At 45.2% G+C, this 21,479-nt stretch overlaps 1 protein-coding gene and 1 pseudogene across 8 annotated transcripts in view; one reads left to right on the forward strand and one right to left on the reverse strand.

Moving 5' to 3' along the window:
- NF2 (NF2, moesin-ezrin-radixin like (MERLIN) tumor suppressor) overlaps nt 1-21,479 on the forward strand; it is a 104,610-nt gene that overhangs the window by 6,434 nt on the left and 76,697 nt on the right. The gene's annotated exons all lie outside the window — the stretch shown is intronic.
- Nucleotides 10,144-12,323, reverse strand: LOC142045854 (uncharacterized; annotated as a pseudogene).

A 21,479-nucleotide genomic window follows, 5' to 3' on the forward strand; every position in this document is an offset into this window, starting at 1 on the left:
ACCACACAATTAGGGGATCCATTTTTTAGATTGGTTTTGGGGTGAGTAGTGGGGACTCCCATAGAAGAAATGTTGTATGGGACATCTCTTCCGGTTCAAGCTGCATCATGAGTAGTCGTTAAAACTACATGTGAAGGAATAAACAAAAATAGGAGGAATCCAGAATTCACACGGGAGCTACGTCTAGAGTTTTTTTATTTCAAGGGCTAATTTTAAAGAAATTAACGCGGAAATTCGTTAGGAAGGGGATTGGACTGAATGAACCGTTGGGATCGTTAACGTGGGGAAGCCTGGAACTACTTCAAAGGTTCAAAGTTGACAGAACTATACAGAAGCCTGCACCCCTAAGATAGGTTCTCGGAAAATTCGATAGACGGATTTAGACAAGTGCAATCGCAGTAGAGGTGTTAAATCACGATATCAATACATAACAGAGTAGCATAAACGTACACAAAGAACGACACCACGTACTGCTGTTAAGGCGATAAGATGAACAGAGATTCCACTTTAAAACGGACAGAAAAAAATGAGTTCACACCATGACTCCTGTTATTGTGAAGGTTAAATGCATCCAAGAGGAGTGGGTGAGAAATATCGTCAACAATGAACACCTTAAAAGCCTACATCGATTGAACAATTACACGGCCCGCATTTACAGATAGAACCGAACTCTTATTCAATGATAGATAATCGAAGATGAATAGCTGATGATATGAATACTTATCGTTTAATCGCTTCAACTCCTTTACTTCATGAAAGAACCATTATGATAATTTTTTTTAAAATATGGTAGGCATCTGCATTAGTAAGGCCAAATGACGTATAACAATGAAATCTTAGATAAGAAAACCGAAAGAATGGAAAACAAAACCCCATAAAAAACTCACTCACCTTCATACCTTAACCAGATTCCCTATGAATGCTAGAGCTGAGGTAAATAGCTTTATGATGACATAGCGACGCGTAAGCAGAAATCTACAACAGGAAATTGTAACATGTGTTAGAAAAGGTAGATCGTGCCAACCAACCTGACTTTCCCCTTCTGTCTACGTTGGGAAATAAACGCAGATTTTCGTATTTCTAGACAAAGGAAAACATCGGTTCCAGTTGGTGCGGAAACTAAATTTACCTCAATTTCAGTAAGCATTTTTCGATACAGTCCTTCACCATGGGACTTATTAGCCAAAATTGGAAGATTGGTAGTTCTCTGTCGACTATGAAAATTGAATAGCTTAAGAGAACCTGGTTAAAGGGAGACTCAATGAGGTGGTTTTCTCCTTCATAGTAACCTGTTAAAGTGACATCGTCAGGTGAGGAAGGTTACTAGTGAGTCCCACGTGGGATCCGATTCTGGACCCAATTATATTATTATCTGACCTTGGAACTGGCACAAAAAGTGGGTGACTTATAGTGCTAATAAATGTTTGCGGAGAACAAAAGCATGGGATGGTCTTGCAATACCAGAAGGACTGGATATCTTACGTGGAAGATCTGGATGACCGTGTATCTGTGAGTCAATAGGAGATATGAATTTAATAGTGCAAAGTGCTATCGGGTCTGATCATTTAGGGATAGACAAGCAAGAACTATGTCTACTAGCTGGACGAGCATCAGTGTGGAATCAGTAACTAGGGAGTGAGAAACCCTCGGAGCACTTGGTTGGAATCACAGTAGACTTATGAACGACCAATGTAATGTATGGCGATGTAAAAAAAGCTAATGCGGTCTTGTAGAGGCATCAGGGGTAAGGCTCATATGTCCAGTAGAACGATAAGCAAATGGTCTTGTAATACCGTTAGTAAAGCACTGGTGAGAACCTCATCGTGGGAGATATCGGTGTGCTAGTTTCTGGTTGTTCTCTCCCAAGGTTGAAGGAAGGTTTGGCTACTATTTCGAATTCAACTTGGAACAGCGTTACAGAGAGGACGTAAATATACTAGGCATTCTCGAGAATGGAAAACCTGTCTGATGGAAAGGAGTTAAGCTTTCAGAGCTCTGGCTCTGTTCAGCTCTAACAAGCAAAATGGTCTTGAGGAGTTGATTGGTCTTTCATAAATATATCGAGGAATAGCATTAAGAGAGAGAAGGAGAAGAACCAGGGAGAAGTATAGGAAATTTTAGGAAAATCTGAGCCCTATTATTGTTACTAGCACTTGTCCTCCTGTCTATATCTGGGAAGTTAAAGTCTCCCATAATCACACAATTCCCATTAGTATTTTCTTCATTAAAAAGGTCTCTGTCCATATCCAGATCAGATCCTGGAGGTCTATAGCACACCCCAAGCACTATCTAAGGGGAGGCTCTAGTAGCGTTCTTCCTCAATGTGATTTTTTGCCCAGACTGACTCTGTTTTATCCATTCTTTCCCTTCTTAACCCTTTCCCTGTAAGACAATCCTCCTCTCCCTTTTGACCACAGCTGGCTCAGAAAATGTCCCTGTTGTTCTAAATCTGTTCATTCTTTATTTATTAAAAAAAATACTTGAGATCACTGACGACACTGATTAGTAAAAGAAGCCTAGGTGTACAAAAGGTTTGATAATGGGTGGGGTGGGGGAAGAGGGAAGGCTTAGGATTAGGGTTAAGGCTTTGAATGACAGCCTTCTGTTGCTTGAGCCATCCCCTGGAGTTGAGTGGCAGGGTGCCTGGAGCCTCTCCCTCCCCCCTCTTCTTGGGCATCTGGGTGAGGAGGATATGGAACTTGGCAAGGAGAGTAGGCGGTTATACAGGATGCAGTGGGGTTCCGTACACTAGTTGCCTTTCCTGCAGCTCCACCAGATGCCTCATCATGTCCATTTGCTCCCCCATTAGCCTCAGCATCTTCTCCTGCGTGTTCCGATGACGCTCACTGTATGCTTTTCTGGCCTCTGCCACCGAATGCCTCCATTCATTCAGCTGTGCCCAATCAGTGTGAGAGGATTGCATGAGCTCTGAAAACACGTCATTGCGAGTGCGTTTTTTTTTCACCTTCTAATCTGTGATAACTTCAGGAATGGAGTTGATGCGGGGAGCATAGAAGCATTTGCAGCTGCAGGGGGGGAAAAGGAGAGTAGACTTTACAGAAGATACATTTCTAAGAACAAAAGGGAGACTCTCACAGTGGATCAAGCAATTCACAGCAGACAGCACGTGTTTTAGGTACAGGGTCGCATTTTGCCTTTTATATTGAGTGCTTGCTGGTATGATGACACATCACACACGGCTAGGTGACAGAATTCAGTTTGCAGGCAGCCATGGTAAGCCAAAGGTTATGTGGGGCTGGCTTCTTCTGCGTTCATGACATGTGAGAATGGTTTCAAACTGCAGCGCCCTCTTTTCCCATAGCAACCAATGCCGGTTGTGTTTGCCATTTAAAAAGAGAGGCTGCGGTTTTGGGGTGGATGTGCAGCACATCCCTCCCCCTTCCCTCCACGGGGCTATTCTCTGGGATGATCCCTTTTAACCAAGTGCAAACAGCCTAGCATGCCCAGGGTCTAATGTGTCAGGGATCAGCAAACAGAGGGATTACTATTTCCTTACAAAACTTCCCGTTTCAACCAGGTGACCATGAATGATATCACTCTCCTGAGACTGACACAGAAAGATAAAGACTGAATGTTGCATGAATGTGACCAAAACTCAGGACCATTGGCTGCCATGTTTTGTGCTGCAGTGATTTCAGACCAGTTGCTACTGGCTTGGTGTGGTAAAGTGTCCTACCTTGGAGGATGAAATAAGGCAGCCCTCCCCTGAAACCTTCTGCAAAGGCTTTCAGAGTACCTCCAGGAGAGCTACATGGAGATGTCCATGGAGGATTCCCGCTCCAGCTCCAGACATGTTAACAGACTTTTCCATTAGCTGTACTGGCTCCGAATGCATCCCAATTGCTCAGGGCAAATCAGACATTAAACACAATTGCTTTTAACCCCTGTAATGTCGTTGCAAATGTGCACTCACTAGAGGTGCATTCTCCGCCTTCAGGGTCCGGGAGCAATAGGTCCTGGGAGAGTATTGGCTCTAGGGGGAGGAAAAGGTCCCGGCTGCCGGGGAGAGCGGATTCTCTACTTGTCTGCTGTGCATTCTCCTCCTCCTTTTCCTCGTCCACAAAATCCTCATCCATGTTGCATGAGGCTGCCACCTTGCAGGTGTCCACGGAGAGTGTTGGGGTACTAGTAGGGTCCCCCCCTAGAAGGGCATGCAGTTTATCATATAAATGGCATGTTTGGGGCTCTGATCTTGAGCAACTGTTTACCACCTTTGTCATTTGATAGGCTTACCTGAACTCCTTAATTTTCATGTGGCACTGCTATGCATCCCTGGTGTAGCCTCTGTCCACCATGCTCTGTACAATTTTGGCATGTATATATCAGCATTTCTTCTACTGGATCAGAGTTCTGCCTGCACAGAGTCTTCTCCCTATGCTGCAGTCAGATCCAGTGTCTCCCATTCGCTCCATGCTGGAGCTCGTTTGTGATTCTGGGACTGCATGGTCACCTGTGCTACCTAGCTCACCACGCTGACCAAACAGGAAATGAAATTCAGAAGTTCCTGGTGCTTTTCCTGTGTTCCTGGTGAGTGCATCGGAGTTGAAAGTGCTGTCCAGAGTGGTCACGTTGGAGCATTCTGGGATAGCTCCCATAGGCCAAAACCATTGAATTGCACTGCGCTGCATCTACACTACTCCAAATTAAACCCAGGAAGGTCAGTTTTAGCACTACTCCCTTGTTGGGGAGAAGTAAAGTGGTCGATTTTTAAGGGCCCTTTAGGTCAGCGGAACGAGGTTGGTTGTTTAGACCTAACATGGCTAAATTCAACCTAACCTGGAAGTGTAGACCAGGCCTCAAAATTGCTCAGGAGAACACCTCTTTCCTCTCCAGGGACAGAGGGGGAGTTGTCTTGTACCAGACAATTGTTCTCGCCCTGTAAGAATGTCAGTTAATAACATATGTAGTAGCTTTCTATGGTGTGAAAACTTGTCACTTCCTATAGGCTGTACAGTATTTGTCAGATAACAACAATATGGGTTGGATTTGAACTGGCAAGTCGTACATCTTCAAATGACTCCTCAGGGAGGCTTCTGGTAAAGAATCCCTATTTTTATCATTGCAGATGAATTTCCACAGCCTCTCCTGAAAGCACACAGAGAAACTGACAAGAGTTGTCAATGTATTCTCTGTCAGTGCTGTTATAAAAGCAGAACCTGCGGGAACTCTGCTGCGATCCTTTGCTGCTGCTGCTGTTAGGGAGCCTTATCTTTGTGGGGAAGGAAGAAATGAAGGGAGGTGATTTGTGGCCTGGTGGCAGCACATCAGGGCTTGCATTCCACCATCGTCCCTTGCCTTCCAGGCTAGAAGCAATGTTGGAGGGATTATATTTAGCTGTAGGGGATTTGATAACCACCCGCCAGCAAAAAACAGTCTGCAATTTTAGCCTTTGATGATGGGGATCCTGGAACAAACCCTGAAAAGTGCACTGGGACATGGGGTGAAAGAATGATATGCAGCTACTAACTGCCATGTGTTTGTCCTGGAAACACCTCCCCCTCCTCCCCCGCCCCTTGCGCGTGCACACAGACATGCAGAGCTGTAATGAAGAGTCTGTCTTCAGGTTGGAAGGATGGTCATACCCCAAAGGGACAAGACTTTGTGGTGAGGGGATGAAGCTGCCAGTGAAGTGGCTTCCTAGAGATTTGTTCTCTTGGGAGAAATGTAGGGTGCAGATTTATTCTTGCTTTTTCCATTCACTTGTCATCTGTGCACAAAGCAACGTTTCCTTTGTACTGACTGGAGGAGCTAATGGCCAGCTAGTCCCATGCAGGGGGAGAGCTGCTACAGTGTTCCTGCTACGGCTGGCAGTACAGGAACTCTTCTCCCTGATGAGCCATGGCAGGTCTATTGGGTGGAGAAGGCAGGGAATTGCTACATCTGGCCTTCTGCCCCTCCTGCATTTGCTTGCCCCTCCCCATGTCTTTCTGACATTGCTGTTCACTCCCAAGGCTTCTGTCCAACCATTGGGGACCCTATTGCTATTGAGGCTGTGAAATATTGGAAAGGATTAGTTTGTTAGTAATTGCCTAGATTTGGGCAGAGAATGCATTTTAATTCTGTTTTTACTTCCTCCCCACTTCAAACCCCTTGGTATCCCCACAACCTCCCGCCCAGTCTCCTGATATCCACCTGCCCGCCACCATCTGCTCCTCTTCCTCCCTCGCTGTCCGCCCTTCACTGCATGCTGCTTCTCTGTCTCCATCCTCATCCATTGTTCTGCTGCCACTGCTTCCACCACGTGTGTAAGTGAATTGGCTGTGTGTGTTGGCAGCTGTATGGTGATGTGAGGTGAAGGGTTTGAGGGGATCTGGTAGTTATGATGCTAGCTGGTAGAGCATGTGTTTTGAGGTTGTGCCGTATGTTATGTAGCTCTAATTGATGGCTTACTTGCTTTATATTTGTTGCTGGGAAATGAACTTCAACAAACTTAACTCTTATTTTAAAAGGTCTTTTTTGTGGGAATAATATAATTATTTGCACTTCTCTAGTGCCTTTAATCCAAAAATCTCAAAGCCTTTAACAAAGGTAAATGAATCAAGTGCCCCCAACCCCTGTGGGTGTGACATTCCCCAAGGTACAGTCCTGGCTGTTGACCATTGGTGTCCCTTTAAGTCTCTAGCCAGGGGTGCCTTTTACACTGCTTTGTAGTCAGAACAGCCACTCCTGAATGCTTGTGCAGCCTTCGGCATGCAAATTCACTCCCAGCGAAATACATGAGCATGCTGAGGAGTCACTCCTGAATTACATACAGGGTGACACCTGCAAATTCTTACTCCCAGCCTTGTCCCCCTGAAATGTGTGTCTTGTGCGGCTTAGTACCTTGCTGAACAGTGTATGCTCATAGAAAGTCCATCACTTCCTTAAAGGAAAATGGATGTTTCCCACATACTCTAATCCAAACATGCTGGATAAAATAAACCAATAAGATAAATTTATTGAGAGACAGATTTCAAGAGATTACAAGTGATGATGCATAAAAGTCAGGATTGGTTACAAAAGAAACAAGTAATGCACAAGCTAGTATTTAACAAGCTTAAATGAACTTAAAAGCAAAAGTTTTGTCTCAACATATGCTGTAGTAAGTTCCACAGTCTGGGTCTCCTTCCAGTCTAGGACCATTCCCCCTTACTTCAGTTCTTTCAGAGTGGTTAATATCATGAGCAGAGAGATGGGAGGAGAAGACATGAAGTCAAGTATTTTCCTCTCGCTTTATAACATAATTTCTTGTCCTAGAAACATCCTTGCTCAGTCATGCTTGACCTGCGTGTCACCAGGACATGAGGTTTGAATGGTCCCTGAAGTGGAAATTTCTTGTTTATACTTTCCTGTTGCTGAACAATGGCTGCTTAAGCCATGGTCGCTTATTAACACCTGGCTGGAGTGCTAGTGTGTCTTTTGGGTATGTCTACACTACGAAATAACTCTGATTTTACAGAATTTGATTTTTGGCAACAGATTGTATAAAGTCAAGTGCATGTGTCCACACTAAGCACATTAATTTGGCAGTGTGCATCCATAGTATCGAGGCTAGTGTCGACTTCTGGAGCGTAGCACTGTGGGTAGCTATCCCATAGTTCCCGCAATCTCCCCCGCCCATTGGAATTCTGGGTTGAGATCCCAATGGGGCAAAAAACATTGTCGCGGGTGGTTCTGGGTACGTGTCATCAGGCCCCCGTCTCCCTTCCTCCCTCTGTGAAAGTAATGGCAGACAATCGTTTCGTGCCTTTTTTCCTGGGTTACCTGTGCAGACACCATACCACAGCAAGCATGGAGCTTGCTCAGCTGACCATCACCGTATGTCTCCTGGGTGCTGGCAGATGGGGGACTGCATTGCTAAACAGCAGCAGCTCATTGCCATTTAGCAGCAGACGGTGCATTGTGCCTGGTAGCCATCATCATCGTACTCCTGGGTGCTCTTTTAGCCGACCTTGCTGTGGTCAGTAGGGGTGCCTTGGCAGACATGAGAGTGACTCAGCCAGGTCATTCCCATTTTCTGCCAAGCAACCAGGAGATGATGATGGCTAGCAGTCGTACTGCACCGTCTGCTGCCAGCCTAAGATGTAAAAGATCGATGGAGTGGATCAAAACAAGAAATTGACCCAATTTGTTTTGTATTCATTTGCTCCTCCCTCCCTGCCATGAATTCAACGGCTTGCTAAACCCAGGGTTTTGAGTTCAATCCTTGAGGGGGCTATTCGGAGTGACAGTTGTTTGTGTTTCTCCTTGATGCAAAACCACCCCCTTTGTTGATTTGAATTCCCTGTAAGCCATGTCATCAGTCACCCCTCCCTCTGTCAGAGCAACGGTGACAATTGTTTCGCGCCATTTTTCAGTACAGACACCATACCATGGCAAGTATGAAGCCTGCTCATTTCAATGTAGCAGTCATCAACATTGTAAACAACTTGCACATTATTGTGCAGTTTATGCAGAACCAGAACATGAAAAACTAGGTGAGGAGGAGGCGACGGCAGTGCGGTGATGAGAATTCTCTCAAATCGCGGGCCCCAGCTTTTTGGAGATCATGATGTTAATGGGCCAGGTTCATGCTGTGGAACACTGATTCTGGGCCTGGGAAACAAGCACAGAGTGGTGGGACCGCATAGTGTTGCATGTGTGGGATGATTCCCAGTGGCTGTGAAACTTTTGCATGCGTAAGGGCACTTTCATGGAATTCTGTGGCTTGCTTTCCCCTGCCCTGGAGCGCCAGAATACCAAGATGAGAGCAGCCCTAACAGTTTGCAAGCTTCCACAGGGCTATCTCCATTCTCTTCTCAACGCCAGACAGCTACCAGTCAGTCAGGAATCAGTTTGGAGTGGGCAGATCTACTGTGGGGGCTGCTGTGATGCAAGTAGCCAAAGCAATCACTGAGCTGCTGCTACAAAAGGTAGTGACTCTGGGAAATGTGCAGGTCATAGTAGATGGCTTTGCTGCAAAGTGATTCCCTAACTGTGATGGGGAGATAGATGGAACCCATATCCCTATCTTGGCACTGAAGCACCAGGGCAGCCAGTACATAAACCGCAAGGGGTGCTTTTCAAGGATGCTGCAAGCACTGGTGGATCACAAGGAACATTTTGCCAACATCCACGTGGGATGGCCGGGAAGGGTTCATGATGCTTGCGTCTTCAGGAACACTAGTCTGTTTAAACAGCTGCAGCAAGGGATTTACTTCCCAGACCACAAAATAACTGTTGTGGATGTTGACATCCTATAGTTATCCTTGGGGACCCGGCCTACCCCTTAATGCCTTTGCTCGTGAAGCCATACACATGTAGCCTGAACAGTAGTTAGGAGCTGTTCGACTACAGGCTGAGCAAGTGCAGATTGGTGGTAGAATGTGCATTTGGACGTTTAAAGGGTTGCTGGCACACTTTACTGATTCGCTCAGACCTCAGTGAAAGCAATATTCTTATTGTTGCTGCTTGCTGTGTGCTCCACAATCTCTGTAAGAGTAAGGAAGAGATGTTTATGGTGGGAGGTTGAGGCAAATCGCCTGGCCACTGATTACGCACAGCCAGACTCCAGGGTGATTAGAAGAGCACACCAGGAAGTGCTGCGCATCAGAGAAGCTTTGAAAACCAGTTTCCCTCCTTCAATCACAGCTTGCTTGCAAAGGAAATAGTCGCTGTTGTTTAAAAACCATGTACTCTTTGTAGGGGGGAGGAATAGCTCAGTGGTTTGAGCATTGGCCTGCTAAACCCAGGGTTGTGAGTTCAATCCTTGAGGGGGCTACTTAGAGATCTGGGGCAAAAATCAGTACTTGGTCCTGCGAGTGAAGGCAGAGGGCTGGACACAATGACCCTTCAAGGTCCCTTCCAGTTCTAGGAGATAGGTATATCTCCAATTTTTTGGAGGTGGGGGAGGGATAGGTCAGTGGCTTGAGCATTGGCCTGGTAAACCTAGGGTTGTGAGTTCAATCCTTGAGGGGCCATTTAAGGATTTGGGGACTGAGTTGGGGATTGGTCCTGCTTTGAGCAGGGGGTTGGACTAGATGACTTCCTGAGGTCCCTTCCAACCCTGATATTCTATGAATTGATTATAAAAGTAGGGAGAGAACTGACAAGGTACCCTGGGTGAGGTGTGGGAGGAGGAGAGGAAGGAAGGAAAAGGCCACTTCAGAACTTGCTGAATGACAGCCTTCTGTTGCTTGGGCTGTCCACTGGGGTGGAGTGGCAGGGTGCACAGAGCCTCCCCCACCCCCCACGTTCTTGGGCGTCTGGGTGAGGAGGCTATGGAACTTGGGGAGGGTGGTTAAACAGGGGCTGCAGTGGCAGTCTGTGATCCTGCTGCCATTCCTGAATCTCTACCAGATGCTGGCACATGCCCGTTTGATCCCACAGTAGCCCAGGCGTTGCATCCTGCCTACTCTGATCTTCCTGCCGCCACCTCTCCTCTCGATCGTCCCTCCTGTCCTAACGTTCATCCCTTCTGTCCTCATGTTCACTGGCCACTTTCCTGTACTGTGGTGATGTGTCCTTCCACACATTCAGATGAGCTCTTTCACTGCAGGTCGACTGCATGATCTCAGAGAACACTTAACTGCGCGTGCATTTTTTTTTCTCCTGCCTTATCTAAGATAGCTTTCGTGATGGAGGAGGGAGACTTGAAAAATTTGCAGCTGCAGGAGGGGAAAAAAGAGAGAAGTATTTAAAAAGATACATTTTACAGAACAATGGGTATACTCGTTCATGGTGAACAACACTATTCACATTACATAGCACATGTGATTTCGGTACAAGGTCGCATTTTGCATATTATACTGAGTGCCTGCGGCTTTAGTGTTAGAGATCACAGACGCAGGTCCGGGCAACAGAATTTGGCTTGCAGGCGGCCATGGTAAGACATAGTCTTTCGGCTTCTGCAGCCTTCATAAAAGCAGCGCCCTTCTTTCCCATACCAAGCAAAGCCTGTTGAGTGCTGCGGTTTTCTTGTTAAGGTGCAGCAGCAGAAACCAAACTACCCCCCCCAATCCAATTGTCAGGGATGATCGCTTTACCCACCACGTGGCTGGTATCAGGGAAGATCCCTGCTGGCCAAACACGAACAGCTCAGTGCTAATGCCCCCTCCCCACCTCCACTGCTTGGCTAACTGCTGGGAGGATTTCTTTTCAGCCACAGGCAAACAGCCCAGTATGAACAGCCATCTCTGAATGTCCCCTTAATTAAATTCCCGTATTTCAACCAGGTTACCATGAACGATATCATTCTCCTGAGGATAACACACTGAGATAAAGAACGGATGTTGCTTGAATGCCAGCAAACACTGGGACCATATGCTGCCAGGCTTTGTCATGCAATGATACCAGATTACTTGCTACATGCATGGTGTGGTCGAGTGTCCTACCATGGAGGATGGAATAAGACTGCTCTCCCCAGAAACCTTCTGCAAAGGCTTTTTGAGTATCTCCAGGAGAGCTTTATGGAGATGTTCCTAGCGGATTTCCGCTCCATCCCCAGACATGTTAACAGACTTTTCCATTAGCTGTACTGGCCGCGAATGCATCCCAAGTCCGCAGGGCAAATTAATCATTAAAAAATGCTTGCTTTCAAACCATGTACCGCTTGGGAGGGTATTTCAGTCAGAGTGAGAAAAAGATCCTGGCTGTTGGGGAGAATGGTGTGCTGTGTGCTCTCCTCAAGGTTGTCGTTCTCTACTGCATCTTCTCCATCCGCAGAATCCTTAGGCATGGCTGAGAGTACTCTCTCCTCAGAATCAACGGTCAGGGATGAGGTAGTGGTGGCAGCCCCCCTAAGATTGCATGCAGCTCAGCATAGAAGTAGCATGTCTGTGGCTCTGCCCTGGAGCGTCTGTTTGATTCTTTGCTTTTCTGGTAGGCTTGTCTGAGCTCCTTAACTTTCACGCGGCACTGTAGTGAGTCCCTATTGTGTCCTCTCTCCATCATGCCCTTGGAGACTCTTTCAAATGTATTGGCATTCTGTCTTTTGGAACGTAGTTTGGATAGCACGTAATCGTCTCCCCATGCAGCGATCAGATCCAGTACCTCTTGTACGGTCCATGCTGGAGCTCTTTTTCGATTCTCGGACTGCATGGTCACCTGTGGTGATGAACTTGACTGGCCAAACAGGAAATGAGATTCAAAAGTTCACGGGGCTTTTCCTGTACAGCTGGCCAGTGCATCTGAATTGAAAGTGCTGTCCAGAGCAGTCACAGTGGTGCACTGTGGGATAGCTCCCGGAGGCCAATACCGTCAAATTGCATCCACACTAACCCTAATTTGAACCAGCGATATAGATTTCAGTGCTAATCCCGTCCTTGGGGAGGAGTACAGAAATCGATTTTAAGAGCCCTTTATGTTAAAGTAAATGGCTTTGTGTGGATGGGTGCAGGGTTTAAGTTGATTTAATGCTGCTAAATTTGACCTAAACTCATAGTGTAGACCAGGCCTTTGTTTCTGAACACTTGTTTGAGTCTGCTTTTCTTAAACTTGGAGCATGTTACAGCAATGATGTGTAGTAGAATCTTTTAACCCACATATAATGTTGATACATTCAGCGTGGTGGCCGTGTTAGTCTGTATCAGCAAAAACAAGGAGTCCTTGTGGCACCTTAGAGTAACAGAATTATTTGGGATAAGCTTTCGTGGGCTAAAGCCTATTTCATCTGAATAAATTTGTTAATCTCTAAGGTGCCACAAGGACTCCTCGTTGTTGATGTTGATCCATGTATTTTACCAGGGCAATAATGTTCAGCAGATGGAGTTTTCAAATGATACCTCACAGGGCATACTTTAATAATTTTTTTTTACAAGGCTCTCTCATGGGCTCCTACTCTCATTTTCTACTAAACCTCATAGAGCACTAGTTTTGGTTTGTTTAAATATATTCTGTTTTAAATCTGCCCCTCAGCAATTCCCAGATGTATAGTTTGGGAGATTAAACCTCCTTTGCATCTGTCTACAGTGCAACTAACATCTTTAAATTAAACCCAAATCTATAATAATTCCTAGAAATGGAAGCTTAATGTCTTTTTACACTGTACAACTTCATAAACACAGTTAGGATTTTGTTTTAAAGCTTTTAATTTGTTTAGGGAAATATTAAAGGTACAAACCCACCCTCTCTCCCTGTTTTCTGCTTTCATTATGGCCATTGAAATGTGAAGTTTAATTAATCAGCAGCATATTAAGGATGGAGACCTAGGGCTGGTTTACACTGGAAAATCAGATCAACTCAGCTGTGTTGCTCGGTGTGTGAAAAATCTGCACCCTGAGCATTATAGTTAAGCTAGCCTAATCCTCCCTGTAGACAGGACTAGATTGATGGAAGCATTCTTCTGTTGACTTACCTCAGGGATAGGCAACCTTTGGCACTCAGTCCATCAGGGAAAGCTGCTGGCGGGAAGGGGTGGTTTGTTTACCTGCAGTGTCTGCAGGTTTGGCTGATTGCAGCTCCCACTGGCCGTGGTTCACTGTTCAGGCCAGTGGGGGCTGCAGGAAGCGGTGTGGGCCAGGCCACGTCTTCCCGCAGTCCCCATTGGCCTGAAACGGCAAACCGCAGCCAGTGGGAGCTGCAGTTGGCCAAATCTGCAGACGCCAAAGGTTACTAATCCCTGACCTAGCTATTGCCTCTCAGGGAGGTGGATTTACTACAGTGATGGGAGAACCCCTCCTGTCGCTGTAGTAAATGTCTACACTGAAGCGCTACTGCAGTGTTGCTGCAGTGGTTTAGGTGGACATACTCTTCTTGCATAGCTCTTAGTATCACTGCATTATGGAAAAGCTGGGTTTGCCCCACCTCCCTGAGAACTAGACCACAGATGTTTTATAATATTGCCAGATGACTTTGTACAGGTAACCTGCTTGGAGATCAACATAGACCTTCTTTCAGCAAGATTGTCTTATTTAAATGTTCCAGTACAGTTAGCACTGTGTCATGATTAAGGTTAAGATTTTTGTCATGGTTTTTTTTTTTTTTAGTAAAAGGTCACGGGCAACTGTGATCTGTCTGTGACTTTTACTGCAGATACTGGGGGAGGGGTTGACGGGGAGAGGGCTGAAGCCTGAGCCCCACGAAGGCCGGGAAAAAGTTCAAGCTATACTGTGGGAGAAGGGAGTCCAGCACCCACTCTGCAGCATCTGATAGCGCCGGTGCCTGTGCCACAACCCCAGTGGCTCAGAGCTCTGGGATCCCCCTGCTGCCCACAGCAGTTGAGTGCTCTGGCTCCCGCCACCGCCTGTGGTGGCTCAGAGCTCCAGGGTCCCCACTGGCTGATACTTTCAGCCCCACCGCTCCTGGGGCTGAAGTGGAAAATGTCACAGAGGTCTCTGGAACTCACAGAATCCGTTACATCCTTGACATCATCTTATCCTTAGTCATGATGTAAACTGTTAAAGTAATCTAGCAACAGTAATGCAGTTCTGTGAGTAGGTGAAACTTCCAGATGAGGTACTGTAATATCCCTGATTTCTGCTGCTGTATCTGAACTCTTGTCCCTGTGTGCCGTTGTGAGATGATCAAATTCATTTAGGAAGGAAATTGCATCTTTCCATGCTTTTTTGGGGTGTTCTTTCTCCCCATGAATTAAGGTTAGGTTGGTCTCCTAACCCCCTCTGATTTTGTGGCTGGCCAGGGACCCCATATCTTTTGCTCTTCACTTGTGTCTCTCCTTCCCTACCCCACTTTCTCCTTTTTCTCTGCAGAGTTCCACATCTGGTAGGGTGACTGTCCTTCCAGCAGGGTGGGTTCTCCATTCAACCCCTTCTGTAAGGCCTGGGATCTTAGATCCAAAACTCCTCCTCTTCAAATTCTTACTCTGCGGAGATTTAGCTGCTACCCCAGTTGGTTCCCTGACCTTAATACAGTGAACCCTCGCTATAACGCGACATTTGGGGTCCAAAAACTTCCACCGCGATAAATGCGGGGTCGCAGTATAGCGTGGTTTCAAGCCAGTCAGTGGTCCCCAACGCAGTGCACTGATGTGCGCCGCCTAGTGCCCAGCACGGGAGAGGAGCCACGGCCCCGCACCTGCCAGGGACAGAGAACTCGAGGCTCGAGTGCTGGTGCTCTCTGTCCCCGGCAGGTGCGGGGCTGCGGCTTCTCTCCCCTGCCATGGAGTTGGGGACCACTGGTACTATGCCTTAAAAGGGAGCCAACCTATGATCACATTATATGCGATTTTGCGTTATGGCGGAGTGTGTGATTGAGAGGTTTGACTGTACTTTGACAGCAGGAGCTTTGTTGGTCTTATGTTAAAAGTAAAATAAAAGGTTTGCAACCAATCTAGAGAAATAATTTAAGCTCCCAAACCAACAAGATGCAAGTTTAGACTAAATGTATTTGTCTAAACTTGCATCCTGGTCTGGGGCTTAAACTAATTCTTTATTGGTTGGAAAGCTGTTCAGTTGACTTTTCAGTAGATGGGGGCCCCAATGCTGACACTGTATGGTATGATATTTGTGGTAAGATTCCTTAGCAGGATGTTGTGCACTATTTAGCAGAGCCATGACACCTATGTTTCAACCCAGTAGTAAACCAGGGTTCTCTTTCTGGCAAGTTGTGGAGCCAAATTGACTTCTTGGGTGTTGCACAGGAAGCGATGAGGCTGTAAATCAGGGCAGAATTTCATAGAATGTCAGGGTTGGAAGGGACCTGAGGAGGTCATCTAGTTCAACCCCCTGCTCAAAGCAGGACCAATCCCCAGACAGATTTTTGCCTCAGATCCCTAAATGGCCCCCTCAAGGATTGAACTCAGAACCCTGGATTTAGCAGGTCAATGCTCAAACCACTGAGCTATCCCTCCCCCCAATTTGATTCTTAGTGCTAAAAAGTGATGGTAGTTGAGTAAATAGGAGATGAGTGAAATTCCCCTTCTTTTGCACGATACTCAAACAAAGTTGTGTGCATCCCTCCCCACCTGTAGATAAATACCAAGTGACAGCAGTTTGACAGTGGTGTAACAATACCGATAGTAACAATGAGCTGTCTTAATGCAGCTGAGCTTCAACAAATAGCTGGCGAGTTAACAGCTCAGGGAAAAACATATGGTTGTCAGCACCAGTAAATTTTCTCTTTAGAAGGTAGGAGAGGGAAAAAAGCCAAACCCTGCCCTGACTGCAAAGTGAATTTCAGTGAAGTAACTGAAATGCCAACTGCCAAATCAATGTGTGATTGCTCAGTGCTCTTATAACGTTATGAGACTGTTCGGGAGGTGGGTGCCAGTTGGAAGCTGCTGATTTTATTATTTATTTTTTTTAAATACAGGAAATGCAGAGTAGAGGGTCCTATTTTAATTTGAACTTTCTGGTGATGCAATGAGGAGGTGTGCACACCAAAAAAGAACGCAATGCCAATTGAATTCTAACAGGTTGTGTGACTTGGGAATTAGCTTATCAGAGACATCTGCCTTGCCTGTGGTATAATTCAGCTTTGCTTCCCCCTTCTTATAACACTTAAGTCATTCACGTGAGACGTATTCTGTGGTCTATGTACCTTCCTTTGTACTGTCCCCTATGAATGGACAGCCCTCTCTGATCCTGTATGTCCCATAACCATCTTCTCTCAATTTTTTTTTCAAATCCTACTTTTTCTACCACAGTCCAATTCCCTATAAACCATGACAGTTTCTGTGGCTCTGACAGACTGTCATTATTTTTAAGATAGACATTCTTTTTTGAGGTCAAAATTCATCTATCTGGTTGTGTGTGTATTTTTAATACTATATAATGCTCTTGTTTTGCTTGCAGTGGCATCCTACAGGCAGCAGCCTAGGAGATTCAGGGGAGGTCTACTCTATAGCTGGGATCGATGCTCTGAGATCGATTCACCGGGGGTCGATCTAGCGGGTCTAGTGAAGACCCACCAGATCGACAGCAGATCGCTTTCCAGTCGACCCCTGTACTCTGTCCCAGCCAAGAAGAGTAAGGTAAGTCGACGGGAGAGTTTCTCCCGTAGACCCCCCCCACGGTACTCTATCTAAGGTACGCCGACTCCAGCTGCTATGTTCATGTATCTGGAGTTGGGTAGCATAGGTTGATTTACCGCAGTAGTGTACACGTAGCCTCAGTCTGGGCAATTTGGACAAGGAACTAACTTTACCAATGGCTTATCTCGCTTCTGGAAAGCACTGCGTCACAGCTAACAAATAGCATTTCTCCAAAAGCTGTCTATCATTTTATTATTGTAGTGGCTAGAAGTTCCAGGCTTCGGCCAGGCCCCCATTGTGCTAGACGTACAGACACTGAGCAAAAAGACTGTCCCTGCCCCGAAGAACTTATAATCAAAGTATAAGACAAGACGTATGAGATGTCTTAGTAATCTAAGTTCTGTTTCACAGTGTATAACGTCTCATTGTTTTTGTGCTCCCCAGTCTGTCTCTGTCTGTATCTGTGTTGATAATACAATATGTGTAAATGCCCAGTACACTTTTATGCTCAATATGAATAATATAGAGGAGCAAAAGCTTTTTGTGACTACAGTACAACATAAATCTGCAACAGTACTACCACAAATCCTGGGGAATGGATTGCAGAGATCCTATGAAGTTAAGAGCGTTCCACTCTTAGTGCTTTAAATAAATCAAAATATGCTGGGCTTTCGCTGATAACGCAATCATTCCGCCCCCAAACATCAACAACTGATACCTCCCCCACAAATACAGTTGGTAACAGAAGAGCCTCACCTCCCGAAAAGCTACATTCCTTCCAAACATTTCTGCCCTCTCCTAAAGCCCAAGAATATTGATAGGTTTTGCAGAGTGCCTATCAAGTGTGTAATTCCCTGCCCAAATTTTCTCAATTGACATTACTCTTCTTAGTTGTATGGTGAGGCGCCTTCAGCTTGAGTGTGTCTGCTGGTCTCAACCAAGGCAGTATAGTGCATGGAGATTTCTTGGAAAGGCAGGTGCCAATCTGTTACGGCCTTTGTAGGCAAAAATTGTGATACCAATTCTTCTGTCATACACTTTTGTCAGTCAGGAGTAACTCCTGAACTCAATACAGTAGTAGAGGGTTTCTTGACCATTTCAGATTGGCGATCCCTTATTCAAACTCAAAAATTTTCAGGATACCCTTACAATTGCTGCAAATATAAGAATAAAATTGTAACTATGTTATCGTTGGTAAGCTTATATAATGTGTGTATATAGCAGTTGCAGGAGAATACTTGACCTGGAACTCAACTGTAACTACATTTGACCTCACCAACTTTGAAGGTTTTGGCCCTCGTGAAGTTATTCCAGAAATTTTTTCTTTGCTTTAGAACTGTAATAACACCTTCAGTGCCTTGCAACCCCCTCTGATTGTCTTTTGCGACCTACCCCCAGGGATTGTGACCCATTGATTATGAAACGTGGCAATAGTGTATCAGTGTTAGTGAAGGATTGGGTGCTTTCTTCTTAAACTCCACCCAGAAACCAGTTGGCAGCCAATGCAGATCACAGAGTACCGGTATAATGTTCACAGTGAAGAACCCCACTTAACAAGCAGGTAGTTGCATTCTGCACCTGTTTCTGTCTCCAAATGGATTTCAAGTGTCTCTCCTTGTAGAGCATGTTATTGTACTCTAATCTCAAGGCAACGAAGGCACAGATTGCAGAACTCAGATGTGGATCTGACAGGTGCATAACCTCCTGGACATATCCAGGGTGGGAGAGAGCCATCCCAGTTACTGTTGCTATCTGATTATCTCACTCCCAAATTACAAACTCAAGTGTTAAATGGTGGTAAACACCCTTAGGCTAGGAGGTCTGTTTATAATTTTCAACATCTCTTCTGGCTCTTTTCCCCTAAAGCACTCACTGTTACCTGGATAGAGCTTCGACTACCCCTACCCCTACCCCCACCCCCACCCCTAGATCCCAGGCAGACACTGAGATACACACTCAACTGCACCATCTGGGTTGATGTGCCTTAGTGCATTTTCAACCTCCTTGGTGGTTAACTGAAATAGAGTTTAATTAAAATCTCATTATCAAGTTGTCCTACAACATTAGTAAATGAAAATAACTTTTTAACAGCTGCCTCTTTTGACTTAGTAAGTGGCAGTTTCAAGGATTTGACATCTGTTCATTAAAAAAGAATTTGAAAAATATTGAATATTTTTTATTTCCTGCCTGCTCTCAGAAGATTTTAAATCCAACTATATTGTGGTCTTTTTTTTCCCTATTGCTGCTATAGTTTAAAATTCCCAGTGAGAGGGGAGTATGCCCCATAGCAAGCTGCTGTGGGTATGCCTCGTTTGGATTTATAAGATGCCTTGGAAGTCATTTGGACATCTTCCTATGGGCCAGGGGATGGATGTATCTGTCTCTCTTGTTACAACCTGTTGTTTGATGCACCCTCCATTTTTCTACCTCTTATTTGATGCACCTTGCTGTTTTAAAAAGCACAGCTAGCAATGTTCAGCCAGTCTAATTTTTCTCCACTTCAACCTATTTACTCCCATTTCCATTATTTTCAGTTTTGCTAGTGAAACCTGCTTACCTCCCCTCCCCTTGTCACTTCTATTTTATTCTGCTCCCTACATCTGGATCATCCTCCTTATTCCAGTATGATAGGTGCCCATCTTCTTTTCATTCAAATCTGTCCTCAAAGCTCACTTCATCCACAAGACCTATAAACACAAGTGTGTCATGTTAAGGGTTAGTGCTATTCTCTGGGACTCTGTTTCACTCCTCTGTGTCTGATCTTTGTCTTTTTAGACTGTACGCTCACCAGGCCAGGACTGTGTCCTCTAGGAATGGTACAGGGCTCAGCAGAATCTCGGCGCTTAAATAAATAATAAAGTGACCTGCTTGACTGAGGATCCATTTTCTGCATTAGTCACTAAGCAAAGTAGAACAAACATTTGTTTGTACTACAGACTCAAATAATCTCTTCAAAGTCACATTTTCAATTGACAGTTTGACCCCTACAATTTGATTCTAACAAGTGACTGAATAAATAGTTCCTTCTTATATAACAGGTCTTATACCTGTTTCATATTTGGGACCATGCCTGCTTAGTTTAGTCACAAAAGTAATATTTGACTCCTGTTCATTTTACTGAGCCAACACAGCTACAAGGGAGCCAGCTGGATTCTGTTGTGGCTTATGTATCATCAGTTACATTCCAATTGTGCTCTTGGTTAAACCTGTACAATCCCAGTGGTGACAGTGGTGTTGCACAAGTGTGACTGAGAGCTGAATTTGGCCTGCAGAACTGTTTTTTCCTAATGAAGCTCCAGAAGGTCAGAACTCAGCTTGACTCTTAGGTGATAGAGTTTGCAGGGTTAGTAGTTAGAAAACCCATTTTTCCTTGTGAACTTGATCTGGAGTCACTGAAACAAAAAAACATGGAACTGCACGATGCCTGCCTTACTAGCATTTTGCAGAGTAGATCCATACATGAACTTTCTCTCACAGCAACTGGATTCTCTCCTTGTATGTTTTTTCACTAAAATGTGGCCTCCCTGCCATTTGCCCTGCAGTATTTATGGAAGCTCAACCAACCTCTCTGCTCATATTTGCAGCTAGGCTGTAATTGCATAAGAAGCAGTTGTGACACTTATAGTAAGGATGCAATACCAAACTAAATTGTATTATCAGATATAAGAGGGGTAGCTGTGTTAGTCTCGGTCTGTAAAAAGCGACAAAGAGTCCTGTGGCATCTTAGACTAACATAAGTATTGGAGCATAAGCTTTTGTGGGTGAATACCCACTTTGTCAGACTCATGGGACTTATTGTCAGAGTAATGCTTTGGCTGCCTGCCAATTGCATATGACTCCTGGTGCAGGTTAATAGGTAACGGACCCCTTGTTAATAGATCCCAAATCTGATCATGTGAATAACCAACGCTGGAAGTACTGTATTCCAGCTACCAACTGCTGAGTTTTTAAGTGCTTAGTGCTGTTTACTTAAGGCACTCTGTGCTGATAAATTACAAGCACTCTGCACTTAGTAAAGAAAATAAATTCCAGCCCCACTAAATAACAGCTTTGGAACACTTAGCCCTGTTTATAGAGTAGTTCATCCACTATTCCCCCAAGACTCGCAAATATAGCTAACAAATCATGTGAAGATAAAGTCAGTGGGGTAATGGGAGACCACAAATGCAAGATCGTTCTTTTTGAAGGCTCTGGCTCAACAGTGACATTGAAGGAGCATGGTGGCCCCAAACGTTGTTGTGCCTGGACAGTAGCAGAGCCATTGCTGTTAGTTTAAGGTCACTCATCTAACGTAGTTTTCATTTGGGGATTTAGCTTTTATTACAGGAACCATTCTAGTTCATGGCTGAGGTGGAGAATGTTCATTATAAACCTTGCTTTCAGGCACTCAGAACTTTCTAAAAGATGATCCTTTATGCTAAAAAGACCCATGATTAATATAAATGGGGGGGATGGTGGTGTAAAGCACAGGTCAGAGAGTCAAGAAGTCTTGAGTTTTATTCCTGGCTGTGTCACAGGCTCTCTGTGTAACCAGGCCAAGTCATTTTGCCTCTCTGTGCCTTTTTATGTT

This window comes from Chelonoidis abingdonii, chromosome 22 (genome assembly GCF_003597395.2).
Source record: "Chelonoidis abingdonii isolate Lonesome George chromosome 22, CheloAbing_2.0, whole genome shotgun sequence".
NCBI lineage: Eukaryota > Metazoa > Chordata > Testudines > Testudinidae > Chelonoidis > Chelonoidis abingdonii.